This window comes from Punica granatum, chromosome 2 (assembly GCF_007655135.1).
Source record: "Punica granatum isolate Tunisia-2019 chromosome 2, ASM765513v2, whole genome shotgun sequence".
In the NCBI taxonomy this organism is placed as follows: domain Eukaryota; kingdom Viridiplantae; phylum Streptophyta; class Magnoliopsida; order Myrtales; family Lythraceae; genus Punica; species Punica granatum.
This window is the reverse complement of record NC_045128.1, coordinates 24,995,709-25,002,605: the sequence shown is the minus strand read 5'-3', so window position 1 is coordinate 25,002,605 and position 6,897 is coordinate 24,995,709. Positions and strand designations below refer to the sequence as shown.

Here is a 6,897-nt window from a genome sequence, read left to right as displayed (position 1 = left end):
ACTCCCTCATGGAAGTGCAAGCTCTAGTTCAAAAAATTCGTTCTATGTGTTGTCCAGAAAGTTCAATCTCAAGATCCGATGACCCACCAGATGACCCCTTTAAAGACTTTTAGATTCCCTATGAGTTGTCATCCGAAAAAAGACATGACTAAAGCGAGACAAGTGATGTTAATCTGCAAGATTCCTGCCGACGGAAGATCATTATTTATTTCACTGATCTACGTTCGCTGTTCAAAGGATAATAATGTATTAGCTTTTAATTAAGTCCATACGCATGTAAAGTAAGGAATAGTAAGGAATAATCTTTACTATGCCTTATTAGTTTGAAATGAATTATTATTAGAAAATAAGATACGAAATGTTTTGTTGGAACAAATATTTCAAAGAAATCGAAAGATTAAGATTTGAACTTGATTGTTTGATTGAGGCTGTGAGATATCCCCATTGTGCGCACCCGAATTTCATCTTGTCGGGGCACGCATGGGCGTTGATGCGATTCCCGCCAAGAATGACGAGACCCGACAACTAAAGGAACCCAAGATCGTTCCACGATCAGATTTGATTGACGAACCCTCGACCCGTTGTTTACGACAAAAACAAGAACCTTGGTATAACTGACCTCAACCCGTTGTTTAATGCGAAACAAGAACCTCGGTATATAGGAAGACGCCACAAACGGTAATGGAAAACCGCTTGATAAGTCGATGAAGACGCCACAAACGGTGGTGGAAAGCCGTTTAATAAGTCGATGATGAACGCCACGGAAACTTCCGATAAGTTCGATTAGTTCTTCAAGAACCAAAGAGAATACTATCACAATTTTCTGAATGTTCCTCCCATTAAAAATTGACTAAGATGAATATATATAGACATAAAGTAATCCTAATATGGTCATATCTCCTCCTATAGATAAGGAAATTAAAACCAAAAATATCGATAGAGATATGACATAATCTATAAAGATATAAAATCTAAATACCCCTAGAATATCTCTATGAGATTTAAACTTCAAACAAATCTGATGTTATCTTCTGTTGATCATCAACTGTTCTAGAAGCTTCCTTAAACACTTGCTGAATTTAGCCTTGTCCGGAATCTTCTATAACTTGAATAATGTTGATGGATCTTTGTGGATCACGTGATTCATGTCCAATGGGCCTCCACGAATTTGCTTGAGCCCAAACCTCTTGAATCAGGCCGTTGAGTTCATCTTTAAACTTCTTTGCTCGTGCTCGCGTAATCGGTCCAATTGGAACTTGAACTGGATCCCTTGAAGTCGTGCTACGATTTGCATCATTCCCCTCCTCTTGAAAAAGATTTGTCCTCAAATCATCACCTACATCAAAAGGAAGCAAATCAGAAACATTAAAAGTAGCACTTACATTGTACTCACCAGGTAAGTCTAGTTTATAAGCATTGTCATTGATGCGCTCCAGGACTTGAAAAGGTCCATCTCCTCTTGAAGCAGTTTGGAACGTCTTTGCCCCGGAAATCTCTCTTTCCTCATATGCAACCAAACCCAATCTCCGGGTTCAAAAATCAGCTTATGACGGCCCTTGTTGGCGTGTTTTGTATACTGCTCCGTTTTTCGCTCAATGTTGAGTCTTGTTTTCTCATGAATCTGCTTGACAAATTCAGCTTTCTTTTTGCCATCTAAATTAACATGCTCAGTCAAAGGTAAAGGGGATAAATCCAATGGAGTTAAAGGATTAAATCCATAAACAACTTCAAATGGTGAAAATTTAGTAGCGGAATGAACAGATCTGTTATAAGCAAACTCAACATGTGGTAAACACTCTTCCCATGTTTTAATGTTTTTTTTTATGATTGCCCTCAACAAAGTAGACAAAGTTCTATTTACTACTTCCGTTTGACCATCAGTTTGTGGGTGACAAGTAGTAGAAAATAACAGCTTAGTACCTAACTTACACCACAAAGTCTTCCAAAAATAGCTCAAGAACTTAGCATCTCTATCCGAAACAATTGTTCTAGGCATGCCATGTAACCTCACAATCTCCCTAAAGAACAAATCAGCAACATGCGAGGCATCATCCGTTTTGTGACATGGAATAAAGTGTGCCATCTTAGAAAATCTATCCACAACCACAAAAATTGAATATCTCCCATGTTTAGTCCTAGGTAATCCTAACACAAAGTCCATTGAAATATCAATCCAAGGCTCACTAGGAATTGGTAAAGGAGTATACAAACCGTTAGGCTGCACTCTGGATTTAGCTTGCCTACACGTAATGCATCTACCACAAATTCTCTCAACATCTCTTTTCATATGTGGCCAATAGAAGTGTTCTTGCAAAATAGCTAAAGTCTTTGCTACTCCAAAATGTCCCATTAATCCCCCACCATGTGATTCCTGCACTAATAACTCTCTCAAGGAACAATTTGGCACGCATAACTTATTCTCTCGAAACAGAAAGTCATCATGCCTAAAGAACTTACCACAAGGAATTTTCTCACAAGCTCGATATTCCTCACAAAATTCATGGTCATCAGCATATAAATTTTTAATGTGCTCAAAACCAAGCAATTTTGCATCAAGTGTAGAGAGTAATGCATACCTGCGAGAAAGTGCATCGGCGACCACATTCTCCTTACCTTGCTTATACCGAATGACGTATGGAAACGTCTCGATGAACTCCACCCATCGGGCATGTCTTTTGTTTAGTTTGTGTTGGCCCTTCAAGTGTTTCAAGGACTCATGATCGGTGTGTATCACGAACTCCTTAGGCCATAGGTAGTGCTGCCACGTCTCTAAAGCTCGAACCAATGTATACAACTCTTTATCATAAGTTGGATAGTTTAAGGCTGCACCGCTTAGTTTTTCGCTGAAGTAAGCAATTGGTCGTCCTTCCTGCATGAGAACTGCACCTATACCAACACCTGAAGCATCACATTCAATCTCAAAAGTTTTAGAAAAGTTAGGTAAAGATAATAAAGGAGCGTTGGTCAGCTTCTCTTTGATTAGCTGAAACGCCTTCTCTTGTTCTTCTCCCCATCTAAATCCAACGTTTTTCTTGATCACTTCAGTAAGTGGTGCTGCTATGCTACTAAAATCCTTCACGAACCGCCGATAGAAACTAGCAAGTCCATGAAAACTACGAACATTACTTACACTTGTGGGACTAGGCCACTCTTGGATTGCACGTACCTTCTCCTCATCAACCTGTATACCTTGTGCACTAACAACAAATCCCAAAAAAACAAGCTTATCGGTGCAAAAAGTACACTTCTTCATATTAGCAAATAACTTTTCCTTCCTAAGCACATCTAAGACAGATTTCAAATGTACCTTATGATCATCTAAGTTTTTGCTGTAAACTAGTATATCATCAAAGTAGACAACCACAAATCTACCTATAAATGCACGCAAAACATGATTCATAAGTCTCATAAAAGTGCTTGGAGCATTAGTCAAACCAAAAGGCATAACTAACCATTCGTACAAACCGTATTTTGTTTTAAAGGCAGTTTTCCATTCATCTCCTTCTTTCATTCTAATCTGATGATAACCACTCTTTAAATCAATTTTAGAAAATACACAAGAACCATGTAACTCATCTAACATATCATCTAAGCGAGGAATAGGATGACGATACTTTACCGTTATGTTGTTGATTGCTCGGCAATCAACGCACATTCTCCACGTCCCATCCTTCTTAGGTACAAGTATTACTGGAACAGCGCATGGGCTCAAGCTCTCCCTCACGTACCCTTTTTCTAACAACTCCTTTACCTGCCGTTGAAGCTCCTTTGTCTCCTCAGGATTGCTCCTATAGGCTGGTCGGTTTGGAATTGTCGCACCGGGAACAAAATCAATTTGATGTTCAATCCCTCGGATTGGAGGTAAGCCATGTGGTGTTTCCTCGGGAAAGACATCCTCATATTCCTGCAAAAGAGAAACAACAGAACTAGGAAGAGAGATATCAAGTTCGTTAGTATTGAAAAATGCCTCTTTGTACAAAAGTACAATCATCGGCTGATTTAAAAACATTGCTTGCCTAATTTCTCCCATGTTTGCATAAAAATTCTTTTGTTTTCTCTCTGATTTTCTCTCAATGGCCGAATTTTGATTTTCTTTTTCTCTCTCATTTTTCTCGGCCCCTCTCTGATTTTCACTCTTTTTCTTCTGTTCACTCTCTTTCTTTTGATCACTCTCTTTTTGCAATCTCACTTGATCCTCATATACTTGCTGCGGAGTCAATGGTACAAGAGTGATTGATCGCTGATTAAGTACAAAGGAGTATTTGTTCGTAAAGCCATCATGCTTCACTCGTCTATCAAATTGCCATGGACGCCCTAGCAACAAGTGTCCTGCTTGCATCGGTACTACATCACACAACACTTCATCTTCGTATTTACCGATTCGAAATGCAACTAACACCTGCTTGTTCACCCTTATCTCACCACTATCATTCAACCATTGCAGCTTGTACGGCCTAGGGTGCTTCACCATGGGCAGTCTTAATTTTTCCACCATTGTTGCACTTGCGACATTAGTACAACTACCACCATCAATAATCACACTACATACCTTGTCTTTGATGTAGCACCTAGTGTGAAAGATGTTCTCCCGCTGCACTTCTTCAACTCCTTTTGTTTGCAAGCTTAATGCTCTCCTTGCCACCAATGTCAATGCATCTGGAGCTAAATATTCCTCTTCGGGAACGTCCTCCAATGGGGGCATGTCATCGGTGTCGGAATCTTCAGTGTCGGTCACAATGTCACCATTGTCTCGCATCACCATGACCCGCTTGTTTGGGCATTGACTTGCTATGTGTCCCCTGCCTTGGCATTTAAAACACTTAATGTCACGATTCCTGGAGGTAGAAATGTCGGTTTTACCTTGAGGAACATGGCTGGTTGCTTCTCGCTTTTGCTCGGTTTTCAACATCGACGTGGATTGCTTCTCATCTTTCTTCCACTGATTCGGTTTCCAAGTGGATGTGCTTGGACTTTGGCTTGCACGTGTATTGCCTCTCCTCTTGAACTGGTTCTCAATCTTGATGGCCATGTGCACCATATCCTCCAACTCCACATAATGTTGTAATTCCACGGCATTTTGAATTTCTCGGTTCAATCCAGCCAAAAATCTTGCCATAGTAGCCTCTCGATCCTCCTCTATGTTAGCTCTAATCATGGCCACTTCCATCTCCTTAAAATATTCCTCTACACTCCGGTTACCTTGCCTAAGACTTTGTAACTTATTATACAGCTCCCGGTAGTAATAACTAGGAACAAATCGCTTCCTCATCACCCTTTTCATTTCCTCCCACGTAGCTATAGGTGGCTCTCTATTTCTTCGCCTATTTATCATCAATTGATCCCACCAAACAATTGCATAATCCGAGAATTCAATTGCTGCCAATTTGACTTTCTTCAGCTCGGAATAACTATAACAATCAAATACAAACTCCACCTTTTTCTCCCACTCAAGGTATGCTTCGGGATCACTCTTTCCTTGGAACGATGGGATTTTCATCTTAATACTACCCAAGTTATAATCTTCCCGATTCCTATCTTCTCTAAACCGCCCTCCATGTCTCCTATTACTAACAACCGAATCTCGATCATCTTCATCAAAACCAGCCCCATAAATCTCTTCATCTTCAACCCTCACTTCCCTCGGTTGAACTCTTTCCCTCCTACGTGCATTAGGAGCGTTTCGTGGCTGCTCCACACGTTTATTCTCTATCAGATCTATCCGTTCATGAACCTGCTCAAACTCCAACCGCATCACACGCCTCATCTCACTCATCATGGCCTCTATAAGTATTTTCGAATCAGCCAATTCCGTTGCACTTTCGGGAATACTCTTAGCACTATTGTGAGACATGATTGCTGCAAAATAAAGTTAGAAAGAATGGACCTCACAATTCGCTCCCTTACGTGTTTACACTCAAGAATGTGAATCACTCTACACTCGTATTTTCACTCAACAAAATATGTGGCTTTTAACCCTCTAATATTCTCACCGCTCTTGCCTTTTTCCACTCGACAATTCTCTTTCAGTTCCTTTGGAACTAAACAAACAACTCCAAATTTTCTAGCAACAATTCACCAAGAACTCATCAAGGAAAATTAATGATCAAAGGAAATTTCAGGAAGAAAAGAAGCAAGAGAAAAGGCAACTACTATGAAGGATTAATTAAACCAGAATGTTATATGAAATTATGGGATCAGAATCAATGCAGATTACAAAGAACGAGAAATAACAACTTTAGAATGGTCTGATGTAAAAAATTTGGATCAAATTGACAACGATGTCTTCTTTCTTTTCTTTCGATCTTTTTTTTTCTCAGCTCTGTATTTTTTTTTTTGGCCGATTTTTTTTTTCAGCTCTTTTTTTTTCAGCTTTGTATATTTTTTTTTTCCAGCCGAAATTTTTTTTTTTTTCAGCCCTTTTTTTTTTTACTAATAATCCACAAAGAACAATTTCGATGAAGCGAAACTCAGCAAATTGAAACAAAAAAGGATAGGATAAACCCGATTTGAAGCCTGATTCTCTGATACCAAATGATGCGATTCCCGCCAAGAATGACGAGACCCGACAACTAAAGGAACCCAAGATCGTTCCACGATCAGATTTGATTGACGAACCCTCGACCCGTTGTTTACGACAAAAACAAGAACCTTGGTATAACTGACCTCAACCCGTTGTTTAATGCGAAACAAGAACCTCGGTATATAGAAAGACGCCACAAACGGTAATGGAAAACCGCTTGATAAGTCGATGAAGACGCCACAAACGGTGGTGGAAAGCCGTTTGATAAGTCGATGATGAACGCCACGGAAACTTCCGATAAGTTCGATTAGTTCTTCAAGAACCAAAGAGAATACTCTCACAATTTTCTGAATGTTCCTCCCATTAAAAATTGACTA

At 39.6% G+C, this 6,897-nt stretch overlaps 1 pseudogene; it reads right to left on the bottom strand.

Moving 5' to 3' along the window:
- Positions 1 to 1,190: 1,190 nt before the first annotated feature.
- LOC116194477 lies at positions 1,191 to 5,506 on the bottom strand (annotated as a pseudogene).
- Between the last annotated feature and the right edge of the window lie 1,391 nt (positions 5,507 to 6,897).